We start from the raw sequence: 26,189 nt of genomic DNA on the forward strand, positions 1-26,189 counted from the left end.
TGGGGAAACAGAAAGGAACTCAATAAGTGATAAACAGTCAGTGATAAAAATACCTAGCCAGCCTCCACCTCCTTCATGGTACACCAATACCCTTCACTACTTGGAAACTTCCTATAGCCAACCCATTTCTCCCATAAAATAGACATGACCCAGGGAACTAAGAATGCATACAGCTACCAAATTCTTTAAACTACAACTTATATATATACTAATATATATACATATATATATACTAATATATATACATACATATATACATATGTTTAGTGTATTGAAAGAACTTGCACATAGTGAGTATTGATAGTATGGTACCAATTGCTATTAGTTTCTTTGAAAGTGAAGGGAAGCCAGAGAAGCTATATGCTAAGAACTGGACAAATACTTCTTCTATAAAGCCCTCACCCACACTTGTCTTATTCTCTCCTCCCTTTTCTCCTCCCTCTTCTCTCTCTCTCTCTCTCTCTCTCTCTCTCTCTCTCTCTCTCTCTCTCTGTTGCTTTCGCTCTAGCTCTCTCTCGCTTGCTCTCTCTCTGTCTCCCCCCTCTATGCTTCTCTCCCTCTTTTCCTACATTCCTCTCTCCCTCCAGCTATAATCTTCAGAAGAGGTATTTTTAGGGGTGAATAAAGGAAGAGAGGAGAACAGATTGAGTGAGAAGTTAGGGAAAAAAGAGGCTGAAAAGGACAATGAAGGAGGAAGAAAAGATAGGAGAGAAGGACCAACACATGTAAGTAAGATGGTTACATTTCTGCCTCTACTAAATAAAAGTATGGATGTATACAGCTTTCTACAGGACTTTCTTTTCATTCTTAAAAAAGAAATGGGGAGAGAAGGAACATATAAACATGGGCTGAGAAGTGTGCTTGCTAAGAGACCCATTTAGATTATGGCCAGCCCTGCCCCAAATTATCTGAAAAGGACAAAGGGCCTAGAAAAATTTCCTCAATATATATAGCTTTGAAACACACACACACACACACACACACACACACACACACACACACACACACACCATTGTTTAAAGCTGCCCCTTCAGCATTTCCCAGTCATATCATTCACTTTCATGTGGTTTTGGTTGAGGGTGTCCCTGACCCTCAAAGAACAGGAGTCCCAAGAGTCCAGGGAATGTGTCTTTTCCTCTGCAACCAAGTGCTTAATGTTTGCTGGGAATTGTGATGAAAGATGAATGAGGGGAATGGCTCTTATGGTACTAATACAGGCAGCTCCCCATTCCCTGCTGGGTTTGTTTAGCTAAGCCTCAGATACTAGCATACTGGGGGCTCTTAGAACACAAGGAACCAATTGAATAGATCCCCTGGAAGTCCAAGGGGCAGAGCACACTGGGAGAAGTGATTTTTGGGAGATTGCTAGGCCAACTTGGCATACTGGAGACTTGGGAAACCTCTGGGGTACATGTCCAAACCAAACTTGTGAAATACTGGCTCATCCCCAGGTCCTCTGCTAGGGTCTTTGGGGAAAGTGCTAAATGCAAGCCAGTCAAGTTGAACATTACACTATTTATAATTATGAGGCAGAAAAAAGGAAGGGGGGACAGAAAGCAGGAACATAATTAAGGCTTGGCTAACAACAACTTAGATACAGTGTCATTAAAAGTAATGCATGCTTCTATAAATCAATGAATACAAGCTTTTTAAAAAAATGTTTTCAAGAAAAAATGAATGTGCAAAAAGAACCATTGTAGTACTTAGCATTACGTAAAATGAAAAAAAAAAGATACTTGCATTCAAAGGAAAGTGTGCCATGGAAACACATAAGAGATGGAATATTGAAGGATCTTAATACAAACATATGCAAAGTATTATTATAATTAGCATTGTTATCACTCTTTATGAAGTTCTTAGAAATACAATTTAGTTGAGAGGCTAGGGAAAAGCATTTTACATTTATGATTCACCTTAATGCTACCTCCCTATTCCTGCTTCTGGTGAACTGACCATCTTTAGATTAACAATATGCAGAACTGTCAAATAAAATGTGCATTCTTGCCATTGTAACCAGGGGAATAAAAGCTATTCTTTTAGTAATATGATTTAGAATATTTGAGTTATGGTTTCACCTTCCTCCTTGTCCTACTAAAGAAGTTCAGTAAGTCACTTCACCTCTCTGAATCTGAAACAATCCATCAGTCATCTAGGGTTTGATACATGTTACAGATCGTGCTTGCTTTTGTGAAAAGACAATTTTCTCCTTATGTGTTATCATGGGTATAGCCTATATACAGTGTGATTTGGGGAAGTCTTAAAGATTGATGTAGATATGTTTCTAGCCCCTCTCCAAGAAATCTGTATGGGCTTAATAAAACGTATGCAATGGCTTCAAAGAATATGACTTCATTCTCCTTTTCAATTCAGTAAGCACTTCTTGAGCATCCACCATGTGCACAGGAAACTGAAGTAGTACATGTAGAATGTGGAGAACATTAAAATTTGTGGAATACTCTCAGAAGAGCCTTCTATGCTTCCTCTCCATGCATTTATTCCCCCTCACTATCTCTTTCCAGTTCCTTTAACTACTAGGCTTCTGCTTGTTTCATGGGGGCCAACTCCCTGGGCCCTTCCTTCTGTTCGTGCCAGAGTGAGCTTCAGCAGCAGCAAAACACCTAAATGAAAGAAGCCAAAGGAACTTGGAAGACCCAGGGTAACTTTGAGCCTCAGGGAAATGTCTGACCTCTGAAACATCTATGACAAAGTATTTTCTGCCTATTACTCCAGTCTCTGGTAGGGAGAGGACAAGGCTAGAGACAGGAAGTCCTGTTCTCCACATCCCCTTCCCAGTGGTCCCTTGGGTGCAAAGGAATTCATGGTTCCACTAACTTCTCATAATCCAGAAGGAGGTAACTTCTGGTGCAAAAACAAAACAAAACAAAAAACAAACAAATAAACAAAAAGCAGCCTAGTATTATGGGGTGTTAGAGGAGGAGGTCGATGCTTAAGAAAGAGGAAGGGGCTGCTGAATAAGGTGAGATTTCTTCGGTGCTCCCATCCTCTTTGTTTAGTTTGCTATCAAAGCTGCATCCTGTGCTGGAGAAGTCCTTATTGACTATCAGACAAGGTAATAGGAAACAGTCTGGACACCAAGGAGAAGCAGAAAAATTCTGTTCAAACAGGTATTATATTCTAACCCACAGCCAAAATAAACTGCTCCTTCCATCTCCACTGGGAACCAGAGCCCAAGCCACTGAGCAGCTACCAGTACTCCCTGTGCAGCTCTGGAAAAACACACAAAGCATACATCTGCTCACCATTAATTGATGGGCTGATAATTAACACTGTGTATGTAGACTTTGGGCCCAATATGTGACTTGATTTGTGAAAACAATGTCTGCCAGCAATGTCTGGTCCTGAGGGACACCAGCTGGGACTGGGATAGGGCCAGAGGCAATGGCAGACTAAAGAGCACCGCTGGCATCCCTGAAAAACACAGCTAGGAGAGAAGTCTGGAGGAGGAGAATAGGAGCAAGAGAGGAGACAAAGATGAGAAGAAAGAAGAGAAGGACAAAGGAGAAAAAGAAACAGCAAAGCACTTATCTGAGGGCCTCAGATAAGGGCCTTTGATGCCATGGAGCTTGCCATTCCCCCTCCCACTCCCCACTCACTGCACCTTTATTCCTGTTCCTTCTACTTTACTCTGTCGCTGTATTCTTTGTCAGGGTAACCAAACCCACAAATCCACAGAAGCAAGACATGTCAAATAAATTTTTGGTTAAAAGCCAATGGTCACCTACCTTTTAGTAGCAGACAAAGATACCACATTACATAGATCTCTTTTGTTGAAGGGTCTCTTGCTGCCATGTTATTCTCTGCAGCCCTGTCACTCAGTTCTCTTGGGTGATCCAGAAGGGCAGAAGAATCCCTTTTCTAAGATTCTCCTCTGAGCTCAAGTCCTACTACAGCAGAGCTGTCTTGGCATCCTTCTACCTGTCCTTCCAACACCATTGTCCTTCTTGATCCTGACTCCCTCAGTCCATCCCCCTGCCTCAAGATCTCTCTCCTGCATGTCTTACCGTAATTCCTCAGGAACCTCTTTTTCCCTCCACAAAACAGCAAATGAAGTCTCCCAAATATGTTAAATAAAGTTGGTGGCTTAAACTCTTCCCTTGTATGACGGTTGCATTTTCATAGGGGTTAAACAAAAGGAATAGCCCTCAGATGACAGAATAATAAGCATGACTGTAGATAAGGAAATTCTGGGACAGGAAACCTGCGTATTCTGCTTCTAGGAAAGGCTGATCTTGAGCATGAGGATGGCATTATTGGATCACTAGGGATATTTCCCAAAGCTGAATGGTTGCCTTATGATTTTTTAGAAACTAGTTAGGGATAAAGAGAGGGAAGTTAATTTTACTTCCTACCCTATTGGTCAAATTGCTCTTCAGGAACTTCACACAATGACTATCTCCTGTCATGGCATATACTCAATTTACTAAATTTTCTAAAGTTGTAGTAGTGAGAACACCAATGACAGAAAAGATAGACTCTCTTGGGCCAGGCTTACTCCCCAAAATCATGCCTAAATCATTGTTATTTTCAAACTATGCTGTTGATTCAACTCACAGACAAGCTGGGCAAAGGAAGGTGGTTGCCATTCACAGAGGTGAAGATAGAAGACTCAAGTCTACAGTCAGTTAAGCATCAGATTCTTGATTTTAGATAAGATCATGATCTCACTGTCATGAGATAGAGCCCTATGTAGGCTTCCACCCTGGGCATGGAGCCTGCTTACAATTCTTTCTCCCTCTGCCTCTGCTTCTGCCCATCCTCTATTCATGCTCACTCTCTCTCTCTCTCTCTCTCTCTCTCTGAAAAAAAAAAAAGGACTCAAGTCCACTGCAGTCCACCCATGGGCTAGACACACTGACCTGCCTTTGTACTTTGTGGCTGCAAATCTCCTTTGCCTCTTGTTCCACTGTGCTCTGAGCCAGGCCAGAAAGGAAAGTGTATTACTTCTTCCAAGTGAGATGGCTGAGTTCCAAGTGTAGGAAGGAAGCAATCTTATCAGACCTCTGGCCCATTGATAAAACCACAGAAGGAAATCATTGAGTTTCAAATTGAGAAAGGGAAGTCTTAGATACAACTAAGAATTGCCTAGGGAGTTTCCACTTTAAAGTTTTTTCCACATCAATAGAAAAGCTTTTTATCATAGTTAGGATAATTTATTTGTGGTGTTAGAGCTGAAGTGCTGTCTGCCTGTTAAGTAAGAGCTGTTTATAAGGTTCAGTAATGATGAGTCCTTTCCATCCCCAAAAGATAGCTGTTCTTTTCTTCACCCCAGTTCCTTCTGTAGAGCAATCAGGCCTTTTCCTAGAGCCTTAGAGTTCTTTCAGATATTCTCTGAGGATTTTAAGGACTGTATTTAAGTTTCACAATAGAAGAAACTGCCAGATAGGCAGGTAGACTATACATATCAAAATAAATTATGGAATTGCTTTCATTGTACATATGTTCATGTAAAGGATGTCTAGAATATATTAATTCATACTTCATTTCAAAGTCCTTTCCATTACTATACTTTTGGAATGCTATGTGGTGTTTTGGGTTGGTTAGCTGGAGAGCTTTTGTATTCAGTGATATTTGTCTTCAACTATACTCAGGAAGGGAACAGATACACCAAGGAGTAAAAGGATGAGGTGAGCATACAAATGAGCACTGAGGCAACCTTCTTCCCTAACTTACTTCAGCTGAATTCCCTTATAAGGGGCAGTGGCCTAAAGGCTTTTTCAGGAGTAGAAAAGTGGATGGACCTCCACTGCTAGGGATTTACCCAAGGGATACAGAAGTGCTGATGGATAGGGGCACATGTACCCCAATGTTCATAGCAGCGCTGTCAACAATAGCCAAATCATGGAAGGAGCCTAATGTCCATCACCTGATGAGTGGATGAAGAAGATGTGGTTTATCTATACATGGCAATGAGAAAGAATGAAATCTGGCCATTTGTAGCAAAGTGGATGGACCTTGAGGGAGTCATGCTAAGCAAAATAAGTCACACAGAGAAAGACAGATAACATATGTTTTCATTCATAGGTCTAACAAGAGAAACCTAACAGGGGACCATGGGAGAGGGAAATGTGGGGAATGAATTAGGGAGAGGGAGTGAGGCAAATCATGAGAAACTCTTGAATACTGAAAAAAGAAACTAAGGGATGAAGATGGAGGGGGGAAGAGGGAGGAGGGTGATGGTCATGGAGAGGGGCACTTGTAAGGAAGAGCACAGGATGTTATATGGAAACCGACTTGGTAATAAACTATTCTTAAAAACATAATAAAAAATAAATGATAAAAAAGATTAATTAGCCATTCATTTGTGGGTCCAGTTCTGGGTTTTCTATTCTATTCCATTGGTCTATGTGTCTGTTCTTGTGCCAATACCATACAGTCCTGATGATGATAGCTTCGTAGTAGAGGCTAAAGTCTGGGATTGTGATGCCTCCCGTTTTGGTTTTCTTCTGCAATATTACTTTGGCTATTTGGAGTTTTTTGTGGTTCCATACGAATTTTAGGATAGTTTGCTCTAGCTTTGCAAAGAATGCTGGTGCAATTTTGATGGGGATTGCATTGAATGTGTAGATTGCTTTGGGTAATAATGACATTTTAACAATGTTTATTCTTTCAATCCATGAGCATGGAATGTTATTCCATTTCTTTGTGTCGTCTTGAATTTCTTTCATAAGTTTTCTATAGTTTTCATTGTACAGGTCTTTTGCATCGTTGGTTAGGCTTATTCCTAGGTATTTTATGGTTTTTCATGTAATTGTGAATGGAATCCGTTTCTTGATTTCTCTTTCTATTAATTCATTTTTGTCGTATAAGAATGCAACCTATTTCTGTACATTGATTTTGTACCCTGCAACTTTGCTGAATTCATGGATCAGTTCTAGTAGGCTTTTGGCTGAGTCGGTTGGGTTTTCCATGTAGAGTATCATGTAATCTGTGAAAAGTGAATAACATATCAGATAAAGGGCTAGTATCCAAAATATACAAGGAAATCACCAAACTCCACACCCCAACAAATGAATAATCCAGTGAAGAAATGGGCAGAAGACATGAATAAACACTCCTTTCAAGAGCACACCAAATGGCCAACAGACACATGGCATGATGCTTAGTGTCACTCATCATCAGGGAAATTCAAATCAAAACCATACTGAGATACCACCTCACACCAGTCAGAGTCACTAAAATGAACAAATCAAGAGACTATAGATGCTGGCGAGGATGTGGAGAAACAGGCACTTTCCTACACTGTTGGTGGGAATGTAAACTGGTACAGCCACTCTGGAAAACAGAGTGGAGGTTCCTCAAAAAACTATCAATAGATCTCCCCTATGACCCAGCAATAGCACTGCTGGAGATTTACCTAAGGGATATAGAAGTACTGATGCATAGGACACATGTACCCCTAGTGTTCATAGGGGCACTTTCTACAATAGGCAAATCATGGAAAGAGCCTAAATGTCCATCACCTGATGAATGGATCAAGAAGATGTAGTTCATCTCTACAATGGAATTCTACATGGCAATGAGAAAGAATGAAATGTGGCCATTGGTAGCAAAGTGGATGGACCTCGAGGGTGTCATGCTAAGTAAAATAAGTCAGGCGGAGGACAGATACCATGTTTTCACTCATAGGTGTAAGAGGAGAAACCTAACAGAGGACCATGGGGAGGGGAAGGTGGAATAAGAATTAGGGAGAAGGAGGGAGGCAAATCATGAGAGACTCTTGCATACTGAAAACAAACTGAAGGCTGAAGGGGAAGGAAATGGGAAGGGGGTGATAGTCATGGAGTAGAGCACTTGTGGGGAAGAGCACTGAGTGTTATACGGAAACTAATTTGACAATAAATTATATATGAGGTCAAAAATAAAAAAGAAATGCACGACTTTCTCTGGAACAGGGCCAGAGTTACTTCAACAAACAAATCAAACCACACCTGGTTGAAGGTCCAAACCATCCACTGCTACAAGTAGAGAGGAGCTCAGCAGAGGATTGACCAGTAAAATAAAGCAGCCAAAATGCAACAACAGCGTGCATGCAACATACACCAAAAATACTTCCTGAAGTGCCCATTCCTGGACAGAGTAGGACCCCTTTTTAGTATAAAAGTACTCTCAGGTGTAGGACACATAATAAGCTTTTAAAACATGCAAAAGTTAGAAGTGTAGCCAAAATGACAAAACAGAGGAAATCTTCCCCCCCCCAAAAAAAGTTCAAGAAGAAATTAGCGCCAGAGAATTGCTCAAAACAGGTATAAACAATATATCTGGACAAGAATTTAGACTAATAATCCTAAGGCTAATAGTTGGGCTTGAAAAAAGCATAGAAGATACTAGAGAAACTCTTGCTGTCGAGATCAAAGACCTAAGAACTAGTCACAGTGAATTAAAAATGCTCTGAGATGCAAAATAAACTAGATACAATGGCAGTGAGTATGGAAGAAGCAGAGGAGAGAATAGGTGAGATAGAAGATAAATTTATGGAAAATAATGAATCTGAAAAAAGAGGGAAATTAAATTACTATATCACGAGGGAAGAACTAGAGAACTAAGTGATTCCATGAAATGAAACAATATCTGTATCACAGGAGCCCCAGAAGAAGGAGAGTGAGAGAAAGGGACAGAAGGTTTATTTGAACAAATTATAGCTGAGAACATCCTTAATCTGGAGAAGGAAACAGGCATCCAAGCCCAAGAGGCACAGAGAAGTCCTTTAAACACAACAAAAACATGTCAACATCATGACATATCATAGTGAAACAGGCAAAATACAAAGATAAATAGAGAATTCTGAAAGCAGCTAGGGACAAACGGTTCCTAACCTACAAGGGTAGACACATAAGACTAGTGGCAGACGTGTTCATTAAAATGAGGAAGGGCAGAATGAAGTGGCAGAAAATATTCAGTGTGCTGAAAAGGAAGAATATGCAGCCAAGAATCCTTTATTCATCAAGGTTATTATTCAGAATCAAAGGAGAGATGAAGACTTTCCCAGACAAACACAAACTTTCTGGACCATTAAACCAGCCCTGCAAGCAATCCTAAGGGGGACTCTATGGAAAGCAGCAAAGACCACAAAGGACCAGAGACATCACAGCAAACATTAAATCTACAGATAACACAATGGCACTAAGTTCATATCTTTCAATAATCACTCTGGGGGCACCTGGGTGGCTCACTTGGTTAAGCGTCTGGCTTCAGCTCAGGTCATGATCTCATGGTTCGTGGGTTTGAGCCCCGTGTCAGGCCCTGTGCTGACAGCTAGCTCAGAGCCTAGAGCCTGCTTCAGATTCTGTATCTCCCTCTCTCTATGACTCTCCCCTGCTCGCACTGTCTCTCTCTGCCTCTCAAAAATAAAGAATATTAAATAATTTAAAAAAATCATTTTGAATGTAAATGGACTTAATGTCCCAATCAAAAGGCAAAGGGTGTATGAATGGATAAAAACCAAGATCCATATATATGCTGCTCACCAGAGACTCATTTTATACCTGAAGTTAGCTGCAGATTGAAAATGAGGTGATAGAGAACCACTTATTGTGCTAATGCACATGAAAAGAAACCTGGAGTAGTCTTACTTATTATCAGACAAACTAGACATAAAAACAAAGGCTGTAACAAGAGATGAAGAAGGGCATTATATAATTATGAGATCTATTCATCAAGAAAAGCTAACAACTGCAAGTATTTATTCCCTCAACATGGAATATCCAAATATATAAATCAATTATTCACAAATATTTTATTCACAAATTTATTAATTATAATACTTTAATTGTAGGAGAGTTTAATACTCCACTTGCAGCAATGGACAGATCATCTAGGCAGAAAATAAGAAAACAACATCATCTCTGAATGTCACATTGGACCAGAGAGACTTAAAAGATATATTCAGAACTTTTTATCCTAGAGCAACAGAATACACATTTTTGTCGAGTGTGAGTGGAACATTCTCCAAAACAGATTATATACTGGGTTACTAACTGCCCTCAATAGGCACAAGAAGATTGAGATCATATCATGCATATCTTCAGATCACAATGCTATGAAACTTGAAATCAACCACAAGAAAAAATTTGGAAAGCTCCTAAATACATGGATGTTAAAGAACACCATACTAAAGAATGAATGGGTTAACTAGGAAATGAAAGAAAAAAATTTAAAATGCATGTAGCAAATGAAAATGAAAACACAACAGTCCAAAACCTTTGGGATGCAGAAAAGGAAGTCCTAAGAGGAAAATACATTGCAATTCAGGCCCATCTCAAGAAGCAGGAAAGGTCCCAAATATACCACCTAACCTTATACCTAAAGGAGCTAGAAAAGCAGTATCAAATAAAGCCCAAAGCCAACCGAAGGGAAATAATAAAGATTAAAGCAGAAATAAATAATATAGAATCAAAAAAACTCCACAAGTAGAACAAATCCATAAATTTAAGAGCTAGTTTTTTGAAAAAAAAAAATTGATAAACCCCTAGCCAGACTTCTCAAAAATAGAGAGGACTGAAATAGATAAAGTCATGAATGAAAGAGGAGAGATCCCAACCAATACCACAGAAATAAAACAATTATTAGAGAATTCTATGAAAAATCATATGCCATAAAACTGGACAATCTGGAAGAAATGGAAAAATTCTTAGACACTCACACACTACTAAAACTGAAATGGGAAGAAATAGAAAATTTGAACCCATATCCAATGAAGAAATGGAATCAGTTATCAAAAATCTACCAACAAATAAGAGTCCTGGGACAAATGGCTTCCCAGGGGAATTGAATCAGACATTTAAAGCAGAGTTAATGCCTATTCTTCTCAAACTGTACCAAAAAATAAAAATGGAAAGAAAGCTTCCAAACTCATTCTATGAAGCCACCATTACTTTGATTCCAAAACGAGACAAAGTCCCCACTAAAAAAGGAGAATTACAGGTCAATATTTCTGTTGAACTTGGATGCAAAATTCTCAACAAGATACTAGCAAATTAAATTCAACAGTACATTAAAAGAACTGTTCACCATGATCAAGTAGGATTCATTCCTGGGCTGCAGGACTGGTACAATATTTGCAAATCAATCAATGTGATATACCACATTAACAGAAGACAAGATAAGAGCCATATCATCCTGTCAATAGCTGTAGAAAAAGCATTTGATATAATATAGCATTTTTTCTTGATAAAAACCCTCAAGAAAGTCAGGATATAAGGAATATACCTTAGCATCATAAAAGGAATATATGAAAAGCCCACAGCTAATATGATCCTCAATGAAGAAAATACTAAGAGCTATTCCCTTCATACAAGGAACACAACAGGGATGTCCACTCTCACCACTGTTGTTCAACATAATGTTGGAAGTCCTAGCCTCAGCAATCAGACAATAAAATGAAATAAAAGACATCCAAATTGGCAAAGAAGAAGTCAAACTTTCATTCTTTGCAGATGACATAATATTCTACATGGAAAACCTGAAAGACTCCACCAACACAACTGTTAGAGTTGATGCATGAATTCAGTAAAGTTGCAGGATATAAAATCAATGTACAATGAGTAAGAATGAAATCTGGCCATTTGCAGGAAAGTGGATGGACCTCGAGGGTGTCATACTAAGCGAAATAAGTCAGGCAGAGAAGAACAGATACCATATGTTTGCACTCATAGGTCTAACAGGAAAACAGGAGAAACCTAATGGAGGACCAGGGAGAGGGGAAGAGGGAAAGAGAGTTGGGGAGAGAGAGGGAAGCAAAACTTGAGAGACTATTGAATTATGAAAACGAACTGATGGTTGAAGGGGAAGGGGGCAGGGGGGAAAGAGGTGGTGGTGATGGAGGAGGGCACTTGTGGGGAAGAGCACTGGGCATTGTATGGAAACCAATTTGACAAAAAACTATTAAAAAATAAAATAAAATAAAATCGATGCACAGAAATCAGTTTCATTTCTATACACCACTAATGAAGAAATAGAAAGAGATATCAAGAAGTTGATCCCATTTACAATTGCACCAAAAACCATAATATACGTAGAAGAAGCCTAACAAAGGAGTAAAAGATCCATACACTGAAACTTATAGAAAGTTTATGAAAGAAATTGAAGAAAACATACAAAAAATGGAAAAATATTCCACACTTTGGATTAGAAGAACAAACATTGTTAAAATGTCGATACCACAAACTGCAATCTACATATTCAATACAATTCCTATCAAAATAACATGAGCATTCTTCACAGAGCTAGAACAAACAATCCTAAAATTGTATGGTACCAGAAAAGACCCCAAATAGCTAAAGCAATGTTGAAAAAGAAAACCAAAGCTGGAGGCATCACAATCCCAGACTTTAACTTGTATGAAAAAGCTATAATCATCAAGACAGTATGGTATTGGCAAAAAAAGCAGACACATAGATCAATAGAACAGAATAGAGAACCCAGAAACAGACTCACAAATATATGACCAACTAATCTTCAATAAAGAAAGAGTATCCAATGGAAAAGGAGTCTCTTTAGCAAATGATGCCAGGAAAACTGAACAGCGACTTGCAAAAAATTAAATTGGATCATTTTCTTACGTCATACACAAAAATAAATTCAAAATGGCTGAAAGACCTAAATTTCAGACAGGAAAACCTCAAAATGCTGCAAGAGAAAACAAGCAGCAACCTCTTTGACCTCAGCCACAAGAACTTCTTGCTTGGACCTCAAGATAAAAAGCTCCTGCACCTCAAAGGAAACAATCAACAAAACTAAAATGCAACCAATGGAATGGGAGAAAATATTTGCAAATGACATATTAGATAAAGGGTTAGTATTCAAAATATATAAAGAACTTATATGGGCAGATGTGAATAGACACTTTCCAAAGAAGACATCCAGATTGCTAACAGACACATGAAAAGATGCTCAACACCATCATCAGGAAAATACAAATCAAAACCACAATGAGATACCATCTCACACCAGTCACAGTGGCTAAAATTTACAACTCAGGAAACAACAGATGTTGGCAAGGATATGGAGAAAGGGAAGCCTATTGCACTGTTTGTGGGAATGCAAACTGGTGGAGCCACTCTGGAAAACAGTATGGAATTTTCTCAAAAAATTAAAAATAGAACTGCCCTACGACCCAGCAATTGCATTACTAGGAATTTATCCAAAGGATACAAAAATGCTGATTCAAAGGGGCACACACACCCAAATGTGTATACCGGTGCTATCATCTATAGTCAAACTATGGAAAGAACACAAATGCCCATCAACTAATGAGTAGAGAAAGAAGATGTGGTATATATATATGTGATGGAATACTACTCGGCAATGAAAAGGAATGAAATCTTGTCATTTGCGGCAACTTGGATGCAACTGGAGGGTATTATGCTAAGCAAAATAAGTCAGTCAGAGAAAGACAGATATAATATGATTTCACTCATATGTGGAATTTGAGAAACTTAACACATGAACATAAAGGAAGGTAAGGACAAATAAGATAAAAACAGAGAGTGAGGCAAACCATAAGAGATTCTTTAATACAGAGAACAAACTTAGGGTTGATGGGGGGTTGGGTTAAATAGGTGATGGACATTAAGAAGGGCACTATTTGGGTTAAGCACTGGGTATCATATGAAGAAACATATCACTGGGTTCTATTCCTGATCCCAAGACTACACTGTATGCTGACTAACTTGAGAATTTTTTAAAAAGTTAAAAATAGAACTATCCTATGACCTAGCAATTGCACTACTAGGTATTTACCTAAAGAACATAAAAATACTAATTCAAAAAGATACATGAACCTCTATGTTTATAGCAGCATTCTCTACAATAGCCAAATTATGGAAGCAGCCCAAAAGTCCATCAACTGATGAAAAGATGAAGAAAATGCAATATATATAAACAAGGGAATATTATTCAGCTATAAAAAGAATTAAATCTTGCCATTTGCAATGACAAAAATGGAGCTAGAGAGTATAATGCTAAGTGAAATAAGTCACAAAAACACAAATACCACTGATTTCACTCAACTGTGGAATTTAAGAAACAACACAAATGATCAGAGGGGAATAGAGAGAGAGAGAAGCAAGCCAAGAAACAAACTCCTCATAGAGAACAAACTGATGGGTACAAGAGCGGAAATGGGGGTATGGGTTAAATAGGGCCTGGGGATCAAGGAGTGCACTTGTGATGAGCACTAAGTGCTGTACAGTGTATTACACTGTATGTTAACCAACTAAAAGTTAAATAAAAACCCTTTTAAAAAAGCACAGTGATATACATTCATATGCAGATATGACATATCTTTCCTTCATACACAGAGACTCTCAATACATGCATACAGTTGCATGCCAAGACCTCTGTACTCATAGACACAGAGAAACATATACATCACTAAACATTGAAATATATATCTGTATACCCAGATAGGCACATGCATGCAAAGTCAAATATGAACATCTGGAAAATATAAACATAGAGGTATACACAAGAATACACACCTAGAAATAAGATATATATGTAAATCGTAATTGCTACCATTTATCTGGAGTCTACCATGTGCCCAAAATTTTACATATGTTGGCTCATTAGTCGTCACAAACAGTCCTTTGAGAGGGGTATCATTAATCTCATGTTAGAAAGTTAAAGGAGATAGTAACTATCCAAGAGTCATGTAGCTAATATAGATTACAGTAGAACAATAATTCAAAACCAAGCCAAGGTTCCTGAAGAGCTTCAACTCTCCAAAACTCTATGCTGTAGGCTTTCATGACAGCTTAGGAAATATTCACAAACAGATGCACACCAATTTATAGGTACTTATGCTCTCTGGCCAAGAGAATTTTAAAATGTGATTAGCACAGTTCAGAGTCTGTTATCATCTTAATAATTTGTTTGAACTACAACTATCTGGAATTCCTTTGGGTCATTAGTACCTGTCAGTAAATTATAATGTGTTTAAATTACCTCTAGAGCATTTAAATTTAAATAGTCTTGTATCTTGGAGTACGGCCAGCCAATATTTTTAAATAATAACACTATAATTAAAGCTTAGGGTAAGCTTAGGATCTCATTCAAGTTAACAAAAGATTACTCTTCACAGCAGAATTAAAAACAAGATTCTAATTAATTAATGTGCTAATTGTTCTTCCTTTTTGCAATCAGCATGGCAATTTCATCTGAGAAGATGCTGCTCAAATATGCACACAAAAACTCCAGCTGATATCCTGGCTGAATGCACTTCCCAAGGAACTGTCTTATTTCCTTGTGCTCTCTTGGGCAATTGTAGACCACCCTTTGATGTCAAATATGGGCCTAGCATAGTGTGTCCTCTACTGTGAATCCATACCCTCAAGTTTTTGGGAAGCTTTAACAACCTCCAGGATAGGGAAACCAGCCATTCCAGTTTGCCCAAGACAATCCAATTTATTCCTGTTGACTTGATTCAGCTAAAAGCACACTAAAGAGTGTCTTGAGGGATGCCTGGGTAGCTCAGTTGGTTAGGCCTCTGACTTCGGCTCAGGTCATGATCTCACGTTCACGGGTTTGAGCCCCACATCAGGTTCCGAGCTGTCAGCACGGAGCATGCTTCCAATTCTGTGTCTCCCTCTCTTTGCGCCCCTCCCTGCTCATGCTCTGTCTCAAAAATAAATAAAACATAAAAAATTTTTAAAAAAGAATGTCTTGATTTGGATAATAACATACCTAGAGACCCTACTTCAGATCATTTATGAAACCATGAATCTTCTGGCATGGAAAGCAACAGGACAGGGAAGAAAGTAATAAATAAGAGGCATAGAGGATTTACTTTCTTCTTGGACCTCCTACTAGATTTGGTGTTTGGGCCACAGTCTGGATTTCCTGTCACTGCTCCCTACTTTGTGCAATAATATCACCTATAGTCCCAGTTACTAGGGGTTTCCTCCCTCTCCCCAGCACAGCCAAAATTATAGTGTTTCCTGATAACTAGGGCTTTTTCCTTGTCCACGGTACATACAAATTTCAGCACCTTGTAACAGTGGTGATGGTGCTAAGGAAGGGCATGGGCAGAGACTTCAAAAAACAGTTCCTCAGTGCTACAGTTTTATTTAATCTGGAACTGGAAGGTTACAACCCTCTGTAGCATATAGACTCTATAGAAATATGAAAGGATTTGGAGACATTTTCTAACAAAGTATTCAGGGGAAGAAATGTAGTCTGTTAAGAATACTGGAAACACTAAACAAAAACACATGGGGTTTATCATGGGGAGCAATCCTGCCTGAACAAGCAAGGGGTTGACTGCTCTGTTGGACATCTTTCAAGTCGCACTTCTAAGGATTGTCTCCTAAAGAGATTGCAAGAAGAACACTAGATATCAAACTACAAAACATACAGCCAGCAAAAGCAACTCCTTTTCATGGATTCCATGAAAGACAGTGAGAAACAGTAACACCTTGGATCCCCTCAACATTCTTTTGAAAAGCTTGCTCATGGCTGGGGTGCCTGGGTGGCTCAGTTGGTTAAGCATCCGACTTTGGCTCAGGTCATGATCTCACAGTCTGTGAGTTCGAGCCCCCCATCTGGCTCTCTGCTGACAGTTCAGAGCCTGGAGCCTGCTTCAGATTCTGTCTCCCTCCCTCTCTTCTCTCTGCCCCTCTCCATTCTCTCTCTCTCTCTCTCTTAAAAAATAAATAAACATTAAAAATATTTAAAAAAAGAAAAGCTTGCTAATGGCACTAACATTTTCTATTGAATTCCTTTGACATCTGCACAATGTAGGCATGGAAAAATGGAGGGACTATCCCTAGGTCTCACAAGTCAGTGGTAGAACCAGAATCAAAATTCATCTTTCCTGACTTCAAGGCTAGGAGGATTTTAATTTTTTTTAATTAAACTCTGTGTCTATGTTAAGATTACATCTGTATCATGACTAAATAAAAGGACTTGCCACGGTTTTAGCCCTGGCTCTACCACTTAACAGCTGTGTGACCATAGGCAGGATACTTCAACTCTCTGTGTCTCAGTTTCTTTATCTATAAAATGGGATAATAATAGTACCTCCTTCATAGGATTGTTGGGAGGATTATATATTACATATAAAATCCTTATAGCAAGGGCACCTGGGTGGCTCAGGCGATTGAGCATTTGACTCTTGATTTCAGCTAATGTCATGATCACAGGGTCATGGGATCAAGCCCCATATCATACTCTGTGTTGAGTATGGAGCACAATTAAGATTCTCTCTCTCTCTCTGTCTTTCTCTCCCTCTACTGCTCTCCCCCACTTGCACTCTATCTCTCTAAAAATAAAATAAAATCTTAACAAAAAAATCCTTAGAGCAAAACTTGACATACAGAGAACACTTGATAAATGTTAACTGTTATCTATAAAACAATTTTGAGAAACCATTTGAGAGTCTTACTAAGCAAGTGGTTGGATAGCCACAGAGCTAAATAAATCTGATACTGTCCATCAGTGATCAACCCATATTTAGGACAACCAAAGTAAATTAGATTAACTATGTAACAGCCAATTTAGTGATTGGTTCCTGTGATACAATAATATTGTGTTAAACTAGAGGTTTATAAGCTCTTTAGAGGCCAAGAAAGGGGTTTCCATGATCAGAATATATTGCAAATTCTTTCTAGAGATTTAAACAAGAAGGGGGACTTCTTTTTAAGGTTTTTGGGGACCCAGGACTGAAACTTATGCTGAGCTAAATTATAGGGGAAAAATCAAAACATGCCAGAAGAAATATTATATGTCTGAGTTTTTCTCCTGAGGATTTTTAAGTATATGGTATTTTACACTCAATTCTAATGCTACAACCATGCTCTATTGTTTCAATCAAATGTTCCTCCAACGTTAACATTAGTTTCCTGAACTTACCATTTTGATGCCAGCTGTAGTGCCAAAGATCTGTATTCTATGATCAATACTACTCTACCTGCCATAATTGCCCTTCTCTGTATTGGCCAAATCAGAAGAGAGCACAGCCAACACCATTGTCTACAAGGTGAATTGTTCAGGGAACTGTGGTTAAAGTGGAGATACAATTTACATTTTGCAACATGCTAAACCATTGCCAAGATGGCTGCCCTTTATTCAGGTTGGTTTTGTTAGAGTGATGTTAAGCTCTAACATTCCTGGACAAACAAGAAAGCTGCTTTTGTGGCACTGAAGTTTTATTCTCTAAGGTCCTTCCAGCTCTAAAGTTTAATATTCTAGACCTGGGACTGTCCTTGTAGTTCTGATACTACACACAATGCTAAATATCTTCATTTTGCAGTTAAGAAAAGTATGGACTTTCGTCTCTGTTTTGACCAAGACAAAACGTGCAGAGTCTAGAGAAGTGTGTCTACAGAAGAGCTATGGTGTTCATTTTGCAATAGTCTAAAGGGCTGCCAAGATGGCCATCCTTTGTTCAGGTTGATTGTGGTAGTGTCAAGTGAAGCCCTCACATTCTGTGAGGTGTGAGAGAAATACTTCTTTGACACTAAAGTTTATTCTCCACTTTTCCACTAAAGAGCTGTGTGTGTGTGTGTGTGTGTGTGTGTGTGTGTATATATATATATATATATATATATATATATATATATAGTCTTATAGGCAAACTACAGTTGGCTGAAGAACAAACATTGACTTAATATTCCCTTTCTTTCCCCACTCCATATAGAAAGAGCCATGTAAACTCTTAAAAAGAAAAGTTTTCTCTGTCATCCAGGCAGGAGATGAACTTTGTTTTTGCCCTTTCTGGTCACCAGATGAACATCTGCAATGCCTTCAGAAATGCAGGTCAGGTAGGATACCCAGAATCCCTGTAGTGGCACCTGTTTATTTCCATGGTCACTCTCCTTTTCCACTCCATGATATCTCTTTCCTAAGAAGGTTGGAGAGATAGGACAGTGTGTGAGTGTTATTCTATCTTTTCCACAGCCCTTGACAGCCCCAGAGACCGCAGGTTTGGAGGCTTTGGGTTGTATAGGCCTATCTTACAGCTAATAGTGGGTGGTGTGCTAGAATAAGCCTTGCATTAGCTGTTAAGGGCCAATTGTGTTCATCTCTTTCCAACTCCACACTTAGTGACACCATGCTGTTAGCCTGCAATCAGCCATAGTGGGAATATTTTCATCATGAAAATTGGCAAACACTACAAATCATGGCTTTTCCCCTCACCAAGCCAGTTGTTAAACATTTACCACCACATCCCTTGGCAGGATAAACTGCTGTTGTGTCAGATACAGCTCCCTTGTGTGCTTAAGTTGAGGTGGGACCCTTTCAGCTCTTGGCAAATGTTGAGAGCCTTTTACCAGCACAAGAGCTTCACTGGACTAAGACTAGACTGTTATGGTTTGATTTTCCACTTTAGGCATGTTTGCTGTGGCAATCCTAAAACCTATCCCCAAGGGTCACTGTATTACCCAGCCTCCTCACACATAAGAGGTCTCAGCCCATCAGAGAGGAATTTGAGGTCCAAGATTCTAGACACCACTGTAAAGAGAAAATCCAAAGAAAAGTAAATGTTAGGAAACTGAATACAATGAAGGGAACAGTAACAAGTCTGCTTTCAAGTTTCTAATCATCATTTTGGGGAGTGATACAGACTCCATTATCAAAGAAAGGAGATTGTACATAAAGCCAGGAAACAATTTGAACTTTAATGACCAACACAAGGAGAATTGGATTAAAGCCAATTTATAGAACCAATGAAATGGATGGGAGTTGAAACAATACAGGCACAGAACAAACGGGCTTTAGGCCACATGTAAATCTAGGCAAATACAAAACACATGACATAGTCAAAGCACAGTCGTTGCTCTCTGCCTCTCCCTTCACCATAGCCCTCCCCTTAAAGTTGGTCAGTCAAATCTTGATAGAACTGTAACAAGAGATAGGAATCTACTGATATTCTGCCTGTGTTAGATTCCAAAGAAGAAGACAAGGCCCCAGTTTGCCTTTCAAAAATAAGATAGACGGGGCGCCTGGGTGGCTCAGTCGGTTAAGCCTCCGGCTTCGGCTCAGGTCAGATCTCACGTTTGTGGATTCGAGCCCCGCGTCAGGTTCTGTGCTAACAGCTAGCTCAGAGCCTGGAGCCTGCTTCCAGTTCTGTGTCTCCTTCTCTCTCTGCCCCTCCCCCTCTCATGCTCTGTCTCTCTCTGTATTAAAAATAAATAAAACATTAAAAAATTAAAAAAAAATAAGATAGACATCCAGGTCTATCCCTGACACTCTCATTGAATCATCAAGGGTGAGTATTAAAATAATATTGTCTACCTTAGTCCCCTCTTTTAACAAATTTGGAAACTGAGGCCCAGAAAAGTGAATCCCCAATGTCTCAAGGCTGGTTAGTGGCATATGTGGGCTGAAAGCCCAGGACAAATATGTTACTATGAAGCACAAGTCAAGGGTTTCTTAGGGTTTTCTTCTTATAAATATCACTGTAAAGATGGGGTATATTTTTGTTAAGTTGGGAAGACCATAATCTATTTTTGTTAACTTTCCTATTGTAGCCAAAAGTCTACAGCTCTTTTTTCCAGATCACAAAAGTATTTACAAATTTAACTCACATGTAGTCCAGAAATCTTGGCTTTTAAAAGTTATTGATAGCAAATGCTTGACACAAGAGCATCTGGGAATGAGGTAAAATTCTAACATGTGTACAGGGGAAAGCAAGGCTGGGGTAGCTTTGCTCTATTCATATGTGAACAAGCTTCTACCTTCTGGTGGTGCTTTTCCTGTCCTCAGAAACAATACGTGTTCAAAACAAATGAGTACTTGGGATAGAATTTATGTTTGGATTGCAGAATTCTATTACTGGGGACTTCCTCTTTGTGTTCTACCATTTCCCGCTGCCAAGGCAGTCTCAATAACTACCTTAAGGTAGAAAACCTCTTTGTAAAGAATACCAGTATATCTGCAGAAAGTTCCTCTAAAGACATTTAGGTTCATTCCAACCCTTTTGGCTCACACAATTTCTTTTTTTCCTTAAAGTCTAATTGACATACAATAGTATATTAGTTTCAGGTGTATAACACAGTAATTTAATATCGATATACATTATGGAATGATCACCATAATAAGTCTAGTTATCATCCACCACCATAAAAAGTTAATGCAATATTAGTGTCTATATTCTTTTTATATAGCAACTCAACATGATGGTATATTTTGGCAGTTAGCTGGACATTGCTATTCTTGAGATTCTTTGAATCTTGAAGATTTTCCTGGGTTTCAACATCACAGGGTCAATTTATATATGCATATATATATGTGTATATATATATGTGTGTGTGTGTATATATATTCACAAATCCGTTGCTGTAAGGGAAGAGGGAATAGATGACCATGTGCTGACAAGTTATAGATGGCCTACAGCTTAGGGAATCACACTCTTTGCATGAGACTCAGAACAAGTGAAGGATTTGCTGGAGGAGAGAAAACTCACATATGTTGAAGGCTTTCCATATAATAGGGAAGTTAACTTGAAGTCTTCACAAAAATTACATGCAATACAGAAAAACTGAGGTGAATAAAGGTAAAGTTACTCGGGTAGTAAGTAGCAGAACCATAGTGAGACTCCAGGTCTGTTAGACTTTGAAGTCCATGATCTTTTCATAAGATAGTCTGCCTCCATTAAAGAGAAACATCTGATCTGAGTACTGACTGAACTATTCTCATACTTTCTTCTTGAAGAAGGGGATCTCCCCTGCTGTGGTTATAGGTTCATCTTCTCAAGTCAGAGTTGTCAGCTGCCAGCACAAAAAAGGCATAAAAGGCAGTGAGAGATGTAAAGAGCAACCTTCCAGGTACACAGCCCAGACAAAGCCTTGCTTTGGAGAATTCCCACCTGCTGACTAGGCCAGATGAATAGTTCCTCACAGATCCGGCCATCCTCACTGTACCTCTCCAACATAAAAACCATTTGCCTCCAAAAAAAGGTTCTAATTATTCAGACAACAGAGTAGCAGCTAGGACTTGTGCAAACTCTTACTAACACCAGTAGAAAGGGAAGTAAGCAGAAAACTTTTTCACTTGCCTCTGAGTTTCTTTGCCAAGAGTACCAAATCTTAACATTCACTCATGCCACCTACAAATAATGAGCTATGCCTATGTGCCAATTATTATGTTAGGCTCTGAAGATATGAAGACAAATGGCATATTCCCTTCCTTCAAAGAACTCCTAGTTCTTAGTAGAGTACAAGGTCTGAGAAGCAGTCTCATTTGATGGCTAATAGCATGGGCCCTAGAATCAATTGCCATGTTTAAGTCCTAATTCTGCCTTTTACTATATGTGTAAACTTGGGAAGGTAATTTGACTTTTCTGTTACTCTGTTTCCTCATTTCTGAAATAAAGGTTAGGAAGATGAGTTAGCCCATGCTAGGCACTTATAACAATGTCTAGCAATTATAAATCCTCAATAAATAGTTATTATTATTACTACTACAAGTCAAAGTGATTTCTTTCAAAGTCTGCCCTATCAGAATGAATGCATTCAGTGAATGAATTAACTAGCTTTTTAGAAAATTGCTTTCAATATTTGGACAGAAATGGAAGCTGACGTGGGGTGAAGCATGATGATCTTCAAATGATGAAAGAATGACTCTTCTTATCTAGTTTATTTTGAGAATGTGTGCCAATTAAAAGCAGGTAGTACTACTGACATTTTATAAACAATTAATTACCCTAACAGTCTCAGATATGAGGAGATTTTCCTAAAAACAACACAACTTGTGCTGGCCACTTCCCCTCTGTGGGCCTTGATTTCTTCATCTATGGGTTGAGAGGGCTGCATTGGGTTGATTACTGAAGGCCATTCAGGCTCTGACATTCAACATTTCTTCTGTTCTTAGTGCTCAATTGTTATTCCCAGAAAAGCAAATGTATATAAAATCTTGAAAGGTTTGTTGGAAAAGTTCCTGTTGTGATAAGAGGTTTTGACTAGTGAAGAAAATCCCAATTTGGCAACCACTGATCATTGATCAAACTATTTTTCTTTATTATAATTATATAAAAATATATCAAAATAATATACAGTAAAGATTTGAAGAGATCTTAAGTTACATCATCTAGTCCAGGGTTTCTCAATTTTGACACTATTAACATTTTAGACCAGATTATTCTTTGCCTTGAAGGAGAGGTTGCTCTGTGCATTGTAGGATGTTGAGCAGCATCCCCGGCCACTGCACACTAGATGCTGGTAGCAATGTTCCCCCCCCCAAAAAAAAACTGTGACCACTGAAAATGTCTCCAAACATTGCCAACTATCATAGGATTGCCAGATTTGCTAATGTATTTTATCTGGTAACACTACCTGCAAAGGGGGGAACTCACCCCTAGCTGAGAACATCAAATTTCTAGTCCCTTGCTAGGGACTAGCTCAGCATGGGCATCACCTTGGAACTTGCCAGAAAAGCAGAATTTCAGGCCTTAACCCAGAACTACTGAATAAGAAAGGACAGGGATTTTATCAACTCCCCAAGTTATTTATACACATGTTAAAGTTTGAGAAACCCTGATTTAGTCTTAACCCTGTATGTACAAAGCCCAAGAGATAAATGATAGATAGATAGATAGATAGATAGATAGATAGATAGATAGATAGACACATACATACATACATACATACATACATACATACATAGATATTACTAATGATACTTTTTAAAATTTTTTTACTGTTTTTATTTATTTTAGAGATAGAGTGACAGCATGAGCAGGGGAGGGTCAGAGACAGAGGGAGACACAGAATCTGAAGACAGGCTCCAGGCTCTGAGCTAGCTGTCAGCACAGAGCCTGATGCGGGGCTTGAACCCATGAATTGTGAGATCATGACCTGAGCTGAAGTCAGATGCTTAACTGGCTGAGCCACCCAGGTGCCCCTGATGATACTTTTAAAAAGAATGGATGCCACCATGATGTATTTAATTTGATAAATCTGAAGTAAGGCTCCAGAATCATTATTTCTAATTCTCACTGCTGCTTCTGCCCAGTGAGCCTAAAATGTATCAGGGTTTATGAGGTGTTGATCTATTTGGTCCAACTCTTTTATTTCACAAATGAAACTGAGGTCCATATGAAGCTTGCACTAGTTACAAAGACTCGGTTGAAGAAGCGTGGTTAAACTCTAGAATTAGACGCCAGTCCCACTGACTTCTAGTATTTTTCTTGCTTTCACTTGTCTTTCTACTGTCATTAAAGTTGCCTGCCAAAAGTTGTCTCCTCCTAAGAGAAGATAAAGAAACAAGAGGTGATGCCAAATCAAATCGACTCTCATGCCTCCAAAACCTTTAGGAATAACTGGCATTAAGGACAGATATCACCCTGGTAGGAATGCTGATTCTGATATTTATCATCAACTGTAAGGAATGTTGCAATTAAAAGCAGGCTGACCTAAGGGAAATCCATATCTCAATTCAGTTCAGCAGAGAATATTGCAGACAAAAAAACTAGAGGCTAATATATTCAGATGCATTTTAAAATGAAATGAGGAGGAAGAAGTGAACATCTTCAACAGTATGGCAATGAATCTGTATTCTGCTTTAGGTTAGTTACAACACTGAAGACATATGCCTGGCCAGTGCCACCAGCATGGTACCATCTCTGAATAGGCAGTCCTACACATCCCAAGATGTAGAAGCATACCTTCTAGTAGGATATGTGAGCTCGGTGCAAGGTATGCTGGGAACCAACAGTCATCTCAAAAGGGTTTAGGAAACACCTCACTTCACAGATTGCATTAGAATACTCTGGGATGAAGCAGTCCAGAAGCCACTGAAATTTGTGGGGGGAAACACCCAAACACTGTTTTGACCCAAGGCAAGGGCTGGAGAATTTACTGCCTCCAAAAATCAGTTTGAATTCCAGTGTCTTCATAGTCCAGAAAGAATGCAACATCCACCTCTTAGGAGAAGATATCTGGAAAGTGCAGATGGAAAAATTAATGCGTTCATTTGACAACCTCCCCAAAGGCTAGACTCTGTAATTCATTTGTTTCTAAGCCCCTAAGTTACTCATTAGCAAGTGTGAAGACTGCCCAAGGGAAACTGCTGGATCACATTCACCTTTATAGTTAAAATGATTTGTTAGGATTTATGAGCAATTTCTTTAACACCAGTTGATTACTGGGTTGTCTTAGAAAAAAGAAAAAAGCTCGCTTCCAACAGTTTGTTATTGCCAACTTCTCAACCTAGAATTAATCAAGAAGTAGTTAAGTAGGCACATAAAGCACCTACTATGTGCCCTGTGCAGTGGTAAGAATGATACAATATACAAGATTAAAAAGATGAGATATTTTCCTCATTCTCAAAGAATTTATGATTTCTATAGACATGAAACAACAACAATTACACATTAAGATGCATGCATTCAGAGTTCAGAAAAAGAATGGTTACCAGAGAAGAAAGGCTTCATGGAAGAGGTGGAACTCTGTAGGATGTGGTGCCTTCCCAAATCACAAATCATTTCTAAAGCAAGTAGTAATCTATACAAGATCATTGTTTCTAAACCTGATGTCCAGTCACCTATTTGGGACTTATGTACCTTTTTTCAAATTTTAGGACATTCATCCATTCAACAAATATTTATTGACCCGTACTATGCTCTAGGCATTTTTCTAGGAGCTGGAGTAAACAAGTCAGGAAAGTCCCTGCCCTCATGGAGAATCCATTCTAATTGGGGAAGGAGACAATAACTGTACATTCAAATAATTATAAAGCAGGATGAGAGTATAGAAAGTTACAGAGGGTGTGATTTTATATAGGGAGAACCAGGGAAGGCCTCTCTGAGGAGGTGATATCTGAGCTGAGACCTTAGTAGAATGAGAGAGAAACCAAGTGGATTGGACATCTTGAAGGGAAAGTATAGACTTGTTTCCCTAGTCAATCTTTCCTTGTTTGGGTATCAGCAAGCCTTTGTAACATCCTGCTCCCAAGCTATACCTGTTGCATTCGAGATGCCTGATTCCATCTCTTCCTCTAATCCAGTGTACCTGCTTCTGTTGAAAAGAAATTCTTCCATCACTCCTTTGAGTTGACAGATTCTAGTTACCAGAAAGTATACTGGAAATATTGTTGGCAGTTGGGTGATGATTTTAACTAATGTAAACTTTAATGCTAGAAGATGCAAATGGTTTAGTTTTGACCCAGACAATTTAAAACCACTAGATTCTCTATTTCTGCCAATCATTTAAAAATTCGAACTAAAACTATTA

Source organism: Suricata suricatta, chromosome X, assembly GCF_006229205.1.
Source record: "Suricata suricatta isolate VVHF042 chromosome X, meerkat_22Aug2017_6uvM2_HiC, whole genome shotgun sequence".
Taxonomy (NCBI): domain Eukaryota; kingdom Metazoa; phylum Chordata; class Mammalia; order Carnivora; family Herpestidae; genus Suricata; species Suricata suricatta.